This window comes from Zosterops lateralis (assembly GCF_965231275.1).
Source record: "Zosterops lateralis genome assembly, chromosome: 2".
Lineage (NCBI taxonomy): Eukaryota > Metazoa > Chordata > Aves > Passeriformes > Zosteropidae > Zosterops > Zosterops lateralis.
In genome coordinates this window covers 71,197,447-71,210,418 of record NC_139763.1, presented here as the reverse complement: position 1 = coordinate 71,210,418, position 12,972 = coordinate 71,197,447, and the positions used below count along the sequence as shown (strand labels likewise).

Below are 12,972 nucleotides of genomic sequence, written 5' to 3'. Positions count from 1 at the left end.
GTTCAACACTACTGTGCAGTGACAATGTCCACAGAAACTCCAAGGATGGTATAACAGATACAGTTTGGGTAATGTTATCAATAACAGAATTTTATCCCAAGAGTCCCTGCCCCTGGGATCTTGGAGTGTCATTTCTTTTTCTTTATTGCTTCCTCTCAGTCTTGCTCAAACATTTTTCCTGCTCTCAAGTGCAGAATTAACCCCTGTCCTTCTCCTGAATGCACACACAGGATTAAATGCTTCTCTGACTATTTGAAACCAAGGGAGAACTCCCTGCCCTTATTCCCTGTTTTGCACCTGGGGCACTTCAGAAGGAACACCCTCATTTTTCACTTGACCCAAAGGAGGGTGAAGGCCAGGGCCCAACCACTACCCCCTACAGAGACAGAGGAGAATCTGAGGGCAAGTTCAGGAGGGTTACTGAATATCCATCATCTCTTGCTCAAAAGAAAAACCCACAGGAAAACTTATAAAAGGTGATATTTCTCATCAGTTGAGATTACTGGTCTCTCCATAGCTTATTAGCATGGCTATGGATAAGCCTCATCCAATTCATGCCCTGGTCATGGAACTTACTCATCTTACATGTAAGATGACATAGAATTAGTAACACTGTTAATAATACCCCAAAACACTATAAATCAAAGATTACAAATCAGGCACTTCATTTTACCAGCACTTTGTAAAACTCTCAATATACCCCTCCATACTTAGGGCTAACTTACAACCTAACAACTTATAGAGTAAAAAAGCATGAGCTATTATTTCTGTTTCTTGCAACTACTAAAAATTGTTGTGTTTTAAAAAAGAAAACCAACTATTGCTCCTATAGGCCAGTGCAATTAAGCCAAATAAACCAGACCCCACTCACTGGGGATATAATGAAGACCTTCTAAGCAAGCAGGGGAACAAACATTTGGAAACCATGGGGAATTATACCCTTCTGTGGGCAACTCATTACTGGTAACTAGAGTAAAAATCCCTACTTTGATCCCTAGCTTTTACTCTGTGCTTGACATCAAGGGATAAGTTTCTTTGAGTCACATCAAGCAAGACATAATCAATCCTTTACTAGAACAAGCATGATGGAGCAGAAATCAATAGTAATCCTAAGAAAGTATCTGGATAAACTCACACCTGTGCCTTTTTTACTGAGTATCCATTAAGCCTAAACGGTAAGTTTGTCAGGGGTTCTGACAGAAATAGAATATTAGAAACAAATATAGCGAGCCTTTACTTAGCCATAATAAACTTGGGTTTCCTTCCCAGGCACAGAGCATCCAGCTGCTCTGGGCAAACCTGGAGAGGTGCCTGTCAATCAAACCCTATGGTACTGGCATATCAATTTCCATCAAACATTAAAAATATACAGCTTCATTCAGCCAGTCCATCTGTTTAGTAGCCCTGATACAGTGGGTTACTCTAATAAATATCGACACTTCATAAGCCAGTAAAGGATAAGTGCACATGCTTAAGTGGTCAGTTGAATGTGAGTAACACTACCAACTGGTAGTGTTAGAGCTCTACAATGGCTTAACAACTCATTCATAAGACCACCAAGTGTCAGAGAACAAATATGAAAAAACTCCCCAGACTGTAAAAAGTCAGTTACAGAGCTCAAACTGAAAAAGCTAAGGAAACCAGGTTTTAATTTATTTTTATTCTACTTTTAGATCTTTAACATGATGGGGGGCCTTGTTTCTAAAAATATGAACAATTCTGACATAAATGCATTTAAGGGTTAAGGTTGTTTAACTCTGTCCTTGAGTTAAATTCAAGACATAGTGCTATATTCCATAATAAACCTATCCCACCTGCTCTTCCTGTTTGTTTTTCCATTTCCATTTTAACAAGTCGCAACCATAAATACGAACCTTCAGCAGAGCATTTACTTGCATTACTGCCTTAAAATAAACTTTCTGATTTTATTGTTCTCTGTGTGCATAGTTTTCCATACAGAACACAAAGTAATGTTATTAGTTCACTATTATAAATTTTCATAGCAGACTAAATTTGTTGACAGGAAGAAAACAAAAACATCCTGAAGCAGAGTTCATGTGGTCTTCTCTGGATTGTACGCTCAGGATCTTTAACAAATTTTTAATAGCAAGTCTATATATTCTCACTTCTGAAAACCTCAGGAAAAATCCCTGCTGTGCCCAGCTTTATATTTGAATTACAATACTGACAAACATTCTGGGATTTACCAGGCTATTATTTTGTAGGTTCAGAGAGCAAATACTAATACTTTTCATATGATGCTTGAAGTCAACTGGGAAGTCAATGCAACCAGAAACTCTACTGATTTCACTAAAAACAAGAGCAGACTTCCTCATGCTATGATAAGAAACATTCGGTACCTTGTATAGGTTTTGGAATTAGACCTTAAGCATGGGTTTTTTTGTGTTCACCATGTGCCTTTGAGTGGTGTTTGTTGTTGTTGCTCTTGGGTTTTTTTTTGCTTTGTTTTGGTTGTCTTTTTTTAGAAGTAGTGCACCATACCACCCATTCCCTCCCACCAGAGCTTTGCACACTACAAGAAATGCTGGTGTGTGAGGAAAGGCAGTATCCAACTCAGAATGACAGTATCAGATACTTGCCAAGAAAAAATAGAACTCAGAAATACTTGCAAAAACTGAGTGCAGAAGAGTCCAGCAGGACAATAGCCATTCCCTAAGCTTATCTTATAAAAACGCTGATACCCAGAGAAGAATTGGACAATTATTATAAGACAGCGGCTCTAAATGCCCTCTTTTCTCTCCTGCATTTCCCTGGAAAGGCTCACAAAATCGCTGAAATGACAGCAGGAGATAGAAAGGATAGAATTTTGTGCAGCCACTACACTCGTCGTTCGTTGTAAGCATACAGCCATCCATGGCCCACAAGGAAAGAGATCTCAGGTAGTCAGCAGCTTGTAGCATCCTGCAGGCCAGAAAGCATCTTTAGCTGAAAAGAGCCACTCACTCCTGGATCTGTGACTTCTGACAGACATATTCCCACCATAAGGCCAAAATCATCCTTACATTCTGGCTGCCCACATTCCATGCACTCTCAGTTGCTTGGAGCATGGTGCTAACAATGCCCTGATTATGGGTATGATCTTCTTATGGGCCATTCACTTTAGAGCTGGACTCAGTGACCCTTGTGGGTCCCTTCCAATTTAGAATATTCAGTGATTCACCCTTCTTGAACAGCCATTTCTCCATCTCAGAAGACCTAACATGACCCTCACACAACAAGCTCCTGCAATAAGAGATGTTAAACTTATACCTTGGTTTAACTATAAGCTAAGTCAATCACCCATACTACTGGTTTCTGTAGTTATCTAGAAAGTACTGCTAGCTACAGCAGTTTAAAGGATTTTCCAAGTTAACTTCTATCATCCTATAATAATTTCCAAACTACTAGTTCTGATATAAATGAGGTTATATAAATTGCACAATCTGCTCACTCATTTGAGTATACTGAAATCCCAGCTCAATTTGTTTTACCAACCTGAGAATTCACTTTTTACAGTTGCTGTTTTCCTTCCCATCCATGGATAATCTGAATCATCAGCTGTAACAATTCTTTCACTGCGCTGAAAAAAGTGGTTTCAATCAAAACACCAGCCACATCCCCTTCCCCCAGTGTTAAGTGAAAAATATTCCAAGGAGAATTTAAACATTAAGAAAGGAATCCACTGCATAACCCAAATCAAGGTAACACTGGCCAACCCTACTTCATGGGAAATTTTCCACTGTATCTTAATTGCAACCTAGAAATTTCACCACATTAGGGGAAATCTCTGACTTCAAACTGCCTGACTACTGTGCCAGAGAGATCTGTAAAGACATGTGGCAGAAGCAAATTCACAGCAGAAAAGGAATAATTGACATTAAGGCAAGAAAAATTAATGTTTAAACCAAAGATGGCAAAACATAATGGAACTATTTAAAGCAACACTCGTTGGGCAGAAGAGTCACGGAAAGTGCTTCCTGCAATAAATAGCACACGTGCAAGAGCCAACTTTGAAACCTGTCTTGAGACCTAGAAAGAAATACAGAAGAGATCCTCATTTTTGCCAATCTTCCAAGTTTGGTACCAAACTTGACTAGGTCAGCAAACTACTTCAATTTCTGAAACTAAACAGGCCAACTTCCAAAGACCTAGTTACAAGGAACAGTGTAAAGCATATGGCCACAAAGCCTAGTGAAGATTGCTTCATGTTTACAGCAGTGGTCCAGCTACAGGACTTGTTGTCATGTTCCTCTGTTCCCTCTCTTTTGTGATTTCTACAATTGATCAGTCTTCAAAGAGTTGGTTATTTAACTGCTTCTGTGTACTCTCATAATTTAGCTGGGTATGGAAATACCAATTCAAACATAGTTGTGTCTTCTAGGTGCAATATGACACCTACTTACATACATGGATACAAAACCCATGGTTTATGGCCCATAAAATGCATAGTCAAAATATCAGATTTTAAAATAGTTATTAATATTGCAATACGTATGGTGCAATACAAACAACTCTACAACAACGTGGACCTCCATATTCAACTCAAAAATTTTCAGGGAAGCATTTGCACACTTTCTCAACAATAAGGAAATTCTTAAGAGTATCCACAAAGCCACTCTGGTTTTCTTCTACTCTTAAAACCATATCACAATGCTTTAAAAAAAAAAAAAATCAAACTTGACAGCACTATGGACATTCATTGTGCTACACAGTGCAACAGATGAGACAGTGCATGAGGAACAGAGCAAGCTGTATTCCTGAAAATAAGGTTCTTATAAAACCAGAAGTAGAAATACTAGCAGGGAGGTTGTTCTGTTTACTAACTCACTGAAAATAGCACTATGAGAGATGATCCTGAAAATGACATTTCTAAAGCCCAATTTTAAGAGTTCATCCCTTCCTTAGCTTTACAGAAGAGAAGGATATAAGGACACTCTAGTTGAGAGCCAGGCAAACCTTTAAAAGCCAAAAAGTAACTGTGAATACTTCACTAGTTCACATTTCAAAAGAATAGTACCGACATCTCCCAGTTCAGAGGAAGCCTGAGTACTTTCACAATGCAGGATTCACTTCAAATTCAACCTGTACACACAGAACCACTTAGCAAATGGATCATGGAAGATCAGATCCCAGGTGCATACCTTCAATTTACTCTTTTAAGTAAGATCAAAACTAAGAGAAAAACTAACAAAAAGGCCCATTAGACACATAAGAGCACAAAGTGGGACTACTCCAATGACTCCTCACAGCCATTCCTAAAACATGTCAATCAAATGACTGTCGCTGATCCAACACAGCAGAACTTGCTTATTTAATAACATCATGATTCTTGCTTGATGAATATGATCTCCTACCATGCCAAGAAAAACATCACACGAAGGACCCAGCGATATTAGGTGGGGTCACTCAATTTTCATAGCTTTGAATTTAACTTTAACCTGGAATTCCTTCAGTTAGCCAAGTAATTTAAAATGCCTCAATACAAAGAATCCTTAACTTGCATAGCAAGTCTCAGGTTATCACATATTCAGACCAAATCTTGCTTTCAGGTATAGGATAAACAGATCACACCAGAATTTTTGTATCCAGTAGCAGCTGAAAGCCCAGATGAATTCACCCATCAAGAGCTGTAACAAGCGCTGTAGAGAACAATTCAAGGATGTTTCCAGTTCAGCAACAAACTTATTATGCAAGAGCCAAGAAACTTGGTTAAATAGGAAAAAAACTCCACCCTGAAGGAACATCTGTCCTGTCATCTGTACATCCACCTCCAAGCGTGTTCTACACAGTTTAAAAAGAAAAATTAAACATATCTTTTCACAAACTTCATCTGATCACAGAAAAATAATCTCCAAAAGTGTCAGTCAGATACACCATCTCAAACACATATGCTACGTAAAGGGCTGCAGGTACTTCAAGTACCTCCAAGATCAGTTCAAGATCATGGCAAGGAGGAGCATCAAAGAGCTGACTACTCAAACAGTACATGGTTAAATACTCAAGCAAACTTAATGGAGCATGTCAGGTGGCTACACACTAAACTTCAGGCTCTCAGTGAAGAAAAGCAGCATCTTTAGTATGGAATATATATGAAGTCTCCCCTACAACCCCAGAGCTGGAGAGGCTTTGGTGGGGGTGGGAGAAGAAGGAGGGAAGAATTAGGAGCAAAGAGAGGCTTTTGCCAAATTAAGAAGTAAAACTGATTTATTTAAGACTTCATTAACTAGTCATCTTCCACCTTGCAGATTAAATAACATGGCAGTGCATGCTGCCAGAAGTGGTGATCCTCACATCTTACCCTTCTGAAATAACACTTGAAGTTTTATTTGAACCTCAAATTAATAAGAGAGAAATGCTGATTATAGCAATGACATCTTAAAAATGCCAATCTTCACTGTAATCTTGACTAAAACATTGATTCATTAAAAAAAAAAAATCAAGAAAAGTGACAAAAGTCTCAGCATTCTCACACCAAAGAACTGGCATCCTAAGTAATCATCCAGTGCAATATGGCTGCCAAAGGCACCATCTTCAAAGCCGTAAGTCTTTTGCAATCCTTCTTTGAGTTCCAAGAGGGCAAAACTGGCAGCATAAAAAACAATTGTAGAAACAACTGCTGTCAAAAGGGAAATTCATCAAATGTTCTTCAAATGTTATTAAAGACAATACCACATTTGTTCAGTTTGACATTTTTCAATATTTCTAACTTTAGCAAGAAGTATATGTATCCTGGGACAACTAAGGATTTCAAATATTATAGCCACAACCCTGTTGCCTTCACACTACGACAGCATTAGGCTTATTACACAATTTTCATTTATTCCAAAACTGCTCTATGTAGGTATAGCTTTCAATGTATGTTAGATATTTGACCACAGAACAGTGTATGGTGCACATTAAGACAGTTTATATCTCATACCACATAAAGAGCAAAGAAGAAATGCTTGTTCTGGACACCAAAACATCTGTGTGATTACTAAAATCAACTGTACTCTGCCAAGAGGAAGCAGTCTATTAGTTTTGCTAATAAGCTAGAATGATTCCTTGTCTTTATATCTTGATATTTTAGCTTTATTAAATTCATTCAACAGAAGGGACTTTTTATTTCCTTCTACTTTTTCTCTTTGGAAAATAATAATCCAGCTTTTCCTGGAAGCAAACAAAGCAGAAGCCTGCTCTTACTTAGACCTTGAGAAAGTTACATTTCTGCCAAGTTATTTCTCAGAGAAAAAGTCCACTTATCAACATGATGGATAAACCTTCAAATCAAGGAGACACTACAACCCTCTGCTTTAGATCATGAAGATATAAGATTCTCTGTTACACTGTCTGAACCACAGGCTTCTGTGTTGTTCTGTTTTAAGGTGTCAGTACATGTCAATGCTCCCAAATAGCTGAGGAGAACTCAGCCAAGAAAATAACATTGGAATGTGGACATACAAGTCAGTCTGTAATTTACTCCCCTTTGTCCCCAAAAGAGGGCATTTTCTCCTTTTATGAAATCACAGGATGTTTTGGGATGGAAGGACCTTAAAGATCATCCAGTTCCAGCCTCATCCCTAGACTAGGCTCCATCCCTGCACAGAGCTCCATCCAGACTGTCTTTGAACACTTCCAGGCATGGGGTATCCACAACTTCCCCGGGCAACCTGTTTCAGTGTCTCATCACCCTTATAAGTAAGGAATTTTTTCTTAACACATAATCTAAGCCTACTCTCTTACAGCTTGAAACCATTCAAACCCTTTGTCCTGCCACTGTATGTTCATGTAGAAAGTCCCTCTCCAACTTTCTTGCAGGCTCCTCCCTTCTGGTACAGGAAGGCAATTAGGTCACCCCTAAGCCTTCAGGTAGAATGCTTTAAAAATTCAGATCTCTGCTACAGATACTGGCTTTTTCATATATTTATACCTCTACCTGTGTATGGAGTTTTTTATACACACTAAATAAAGTGTACATGTATCATCACTATTATACCACCTTGGTTGATATAAATAAAATATAGCCATCCTGTCTCAATGAGATTTGAACTTTCCTGAGACAAAGAACAGCCACAATGCAGTCAGGACTACATTAAAGGAGTTTTATCATTGCTAGCAAGTAAGAATCCATGTTTATTAATGTATAAAAGACTGAACACTACTCACAATGAAATGCAGATGAGATGACAGAGCTCATCTCCCCTCCAGAAGAACGCTATGCATAGGGAGGACATAGTATTGAGTAGATTAATTTGTACAAAACAGGATTGACTCAAGATGATTTTCTCATAATGCAGTTACCTTTCCAGACATATGCATGTGTTAAAACTAGTGTTCACTACGACCAAATTATTTCATATTTTCCAGTCACATTACACGTGTAGCCTGGAAAACAGAAAGTTTCGGGTTTACCCTTTCATGTAAGGTAATGTCAATTTGAAAGACATCAAAATAAAGCTGGAAGGACAGAATTTCCCTCTCTAAAGACTAATAAAATTTAAATAGGGCTAGAGAAACTATAGCTTCAATTATTTGTATTCTTGCACTCTTAATTTCCTCTCCAAAATCCCCCTTAAAAAAACAAACCCAACTGCTATTAGCCTCTGTGCAGTTAATAGTTCAGTTGAATGGTAGTGTAAGTAACAGAGGCCATACCGCTGTCAGAGTTCATAGCCAAAGTTATTCCCGTACTTAAGTAAAAGGAAACTGCTTTGAGAATTAAGCCAAACAGCAAACTATGAACTTTAAGCTACTTGAGGCAGTCCCACACATACAAACAGCCAACCTGTCATATTAGTCTTCCTTTCAAGTGCTTATGTACTATCAAATCTGTTTCTCCAAGCGAAGCCGCGAAAGTTCCAGAGCCAGTGATTAGGACAAGCAAGATCTGCAATAAAACTGACTTTTAAGAAGCAGGTTGCTTCTAACATTCTAAGATGCTTGCTTAAAGCCCTGGTTTTGATTTAGAAACAATACATGTATTGACCAGAAATATGAGAGAACTCGCAGTTCCTGAAATACCCTTTGAGATTTTACTTCTACCCTGACAGCATGACAAGTATCAGAAGTTACTCACACTCCTTGGGGTATGTATTTTTCCCTTTTACTCAGAGCTGACTAGGCAATAAAACAACACACAAAGGGGTTTCCAGAAGGACCTGATACAAGCTGTACTCCCATGACCTTACCTATTCCCCAACAGCATCTCAAAAATGGAGAACACATACATCCATTGATTGTTTCCATCCAACTGGGATCACTTTGACTCCTCAAAGAGTTAGGTCAGGCTTCCTGCCCTTTGGCAGCTGCTCAATGGTAGGCAGGGTGCAGTAGTCTATCCTGGACACTTCATTCCTGGCCGTGGACCCATCTGTGCCCTCTCAGGACTTCTAATGAAGCAGAGCCTAGCAAGCAGACAGCAAAGCAGCATTCTCTTGCTTGGGGTCAGCCCTTTGGCAAACAACTGGAAAGAGGCACTCAAGCCTGACCGTGGTTCTGTCTAAGACAAAACAGCATCTAAAATTGCCCCACAAGGGCATATGAAGGATATGGAACACACTGAAGGAGGAAAACACTACACGTGCCCTGAAGGACAGTGGCGTGGATGTTCCCACACCTGGGAAACACAAACCAAAAGCTGGAACAGCAAGGATATAGGGGAAACTGGATTTTCCCTCATGTCCCAAAGCTAAAAGTAAGAGCTCCATACCTCTGCATACAAGCAGAGGACAGTAGTAGGAGTAAAAGTGCTAACCTTAGACCACAGTTTTTAAACTCATAAATTACAGTGCTAAAATATAGGTGCATATCAGGGAAGGGGAGAAACACTACTGGGTTACACAAGCAAGATACTAGGAAACATTCCTGCTAGATCAGAGATCTTCCCTATCTGAACACTTCTAGATCTGTAGGATCAAATAATTCTTATTCAACAACTGAAGTAACAGGAGAGCTATCCAAAACACAACACTGGCACCACACAAATTATGAAAACTAAAGAATTTAGTGTTAAAATATCTGAATTCCAGAAATCCAGATAGCTATATATTTGTTCAGCTGATTCAAGACCTATAACTGAATTATGTACAAAGCATTAGATCGTGAAATGAGAAAAGCATGACAAAACTATCCAAATGGTTTTAAGATGCTAGCCTGTTGAATCTACTTACTAGTTTTATTCAAATTAGATTTTCCATGAGGTAAACTCTTCTGTTGAACTTTGATTACAAAATTAGTACTTCACAACAATGACATGAGGTCAATACATCAAGGTTGTCCAGCTTTAACACTTTTGTCAGAGAGAGTATGAAAACTAGTTTTTCTAATACAACTCTACCAAGATCAATTCACTCTCAATGCTACTTACCTTCAAAACACCAAAAGAAATGCAATCCTTCTGTCTTGCAATTTGAGCACAGCAGATTACAGTGACAAAAAGACAAAAAAATTGCTGCCCACAGAGCTTGTGGAAACCCCATGCCCAGACACGTTCAATAAAGGCCAGGTTGGATGGGGCCCTGAGCAACCTGATCTAGGGAATGGAACCCCTGCCCATAGCAGAAGGGGTTGAAATTAGATCTTTAAGGTCCCTTCCAACTCACACCATTCTACAGTTGTATGAAAAATAAAAAGGTCTGAAAAAGCAAATATAAACAAGCTTTCCTTGAGCAATTAATTTTAATTTAACTGGCAGCAGATATGTGAGCAAGGACAAACTAGACAGATCCAAATGCCCCCTCCTGCCCTCAGTTGCACCCTTGAAACAGGGCACACAGTACAGGCAGCTCCTCCAGGCCATCCTTTGCCACATGGCACATGAAGAGCCAGCAGCAGGACACAGCTTCTCCTCACATCCTCAAGTCTCTGGAGAAGTGGAGCCTGGGTCTATGGACCAGCTCCCCACAGGCAGTCCCAGAAGCTCCCATACAATTGTCACTTTTTAGAATGAATTTTACTTCAGTTCTAAAGTCAAATTAATTTTTGTGCCTATCTTACAAAAAAGGTTTGCTCCTACTCCACAGCTTCAACTACTCAGAAGAGACTAGGTTCAACAACAAAACAGAATGGCTGGAGGCCCCTAAAGAGCCTGAGGCCTATCTAGAGGGTTTTAAAAACATGAATATAACACAATAACACGAAAACATGATAAAACAGGAAAAGCAAAGAGTTTACAGGAGATTATGGTACTTACCATCAAGATCTTTCTAAAAATCACCTGAGATTATTTTATGCTACTTGTCTCCCTTAAATAACATTACCTTCTCACCATGGCTATGCATCACCTTAGGGAAGGGTGATGTGCATGAACAAGCACACCTCTCCTGAGAGCAGCTTCAGAGAAGCATTGCCTGGTCATGGTCTGGCCCTGCATCACCCTTAGGTAGTGGTGGAAAAGGAAACTAGCAGGAACAAGGGCTGCTTTGCCACTGGCCTCCTTGAAGATCAAAGGAAGCAAAAGCCTCCACTCAGCTGTTCCCTAATCATTTTTTTAGCTAAGATTATTGCGGGGGGGCTCGAAATGCTCAAAAAAAGTCTTGAGCATTTCAAGCACTTCCAAATTGCACAGGAATAGAAAAACGGCCTTTGCTAAACAGAGTCCTATTTAATACTACATGAGGCAACATTAAAAGGCTATTGGCCCTTGCCATCAGTCACATCACATGTTTAAGGCAGCCACAGCTTAGCTAAAACTGAAATTCCTGATACACTGCAAATCCAAAAGGTTAAATGTGTTCAGTTGACAATTTTTTGTCTTTATACTTTCAAAGCTACACAGGAGAGAACAATCCCAGGCAGGGTGTTTGAGGGGAATGGAGGTGAGATGTATTTGCTTGGTTCAGTGACTGAACAGCTGCATCCAAGAACCATTCTGGAAGAGTTGTCCTGATGTCAGACACCAAGGACAGCTTTCAAATAACTTCATGCAACCATTTTAATAATTTTGGCGTTCCAATATTGTATATAATCTATGGGAGAGTTCCCAAACAAATAATTACTCATTGAGATAGTATTAATATTATATAACCTTAAGATCATGTAACACTCGATTTCAGCAATTTAATACTTTAGATTTAAAACAAAATCCATAAAAGCCTTCTTCCAACCAAGTCAACAAATGCTTAACTTGGGGCAACGAATCCTAACGAGAAACAGAAATACAAAACATAAGCAGTTTTTCAGACTGCATGCAAGACCCCTGAAACAAAGAAATGCTGAGCCCCATTTATCCCAGCCTCTCAAGTATCCAGAGATTGTATTCCTCCCAAAGCTTATTCCATTAGCTGACAAGATGATCATGTTCATCTATTAAAAAAATTCTATGCAAATGCACTATTTCAAAAGACAGCACCATAAAGATTTTCAGAGCTCCAATGCCATTGCAGAGAAACACACAGTTAAGGTAACAATATTCACAACTCCCAGACCAAAATATTCATTCTTACACCACACAGGCTGCCTTTCTGACTTTGTGAATTGAAATACCATATGGGAAATAGAGATTTAGCCACAATGACTTTGGACATTGAAATCAGTTAGGGCAGAACCCCACCTTTTGGAAGACACTAGCAGAGTTGAACAACAAAGGGTATATCTTTAAATAACATGTAGCAGTAATTACCGTGGGCTTGGCCAGTGGTCTTCTTTGCTACAAACATATCTGTACTTTGCTGCTTTGAGCTTCCTTCAGGCCCTAGTTAACCTTTGCTCATAAAGCATGACATGTTCCAAAAATGCTTAACGGAAAATAATATTGTATCCAGCCAACTGCATATGTGAACCCAAACTCAAGATTACTGAAACTGCATTATGAGGCAGCAGACATGGTCTTAAAACCACACTGGCCATTTTTACAGCAGATTTACTGTATTCAATGTCTTATTAAAACAATAAAACCCCCCACAAACTACCAACCAAACAAAAAAACCTACAAGACCCCACACCAATCATTTTTCTTCCTATTTTAGTCTATGTTATTTAGTCTGTTTAGTTCTT

At 39.0% G+C, this 12,972-nt stretch overlaps 1 protein-coding gene across 1 annotated transcript in view; it reads right to left on the bottom strand.

The window, feature by feature from the left end:
• The window catches only part of ATP8A2 (ATPase phospholipid transporting 8A2), a gene marked incomplete at its 3' end in the record, with an annotated part of 287,257 nt that overhangs the window by 170,492 nt on the left and 103,793 nt on the right, over positions 1 to 12,972 (bottom strand). The gene's annotated exons all lie outside the window — the stretch shown is intronic.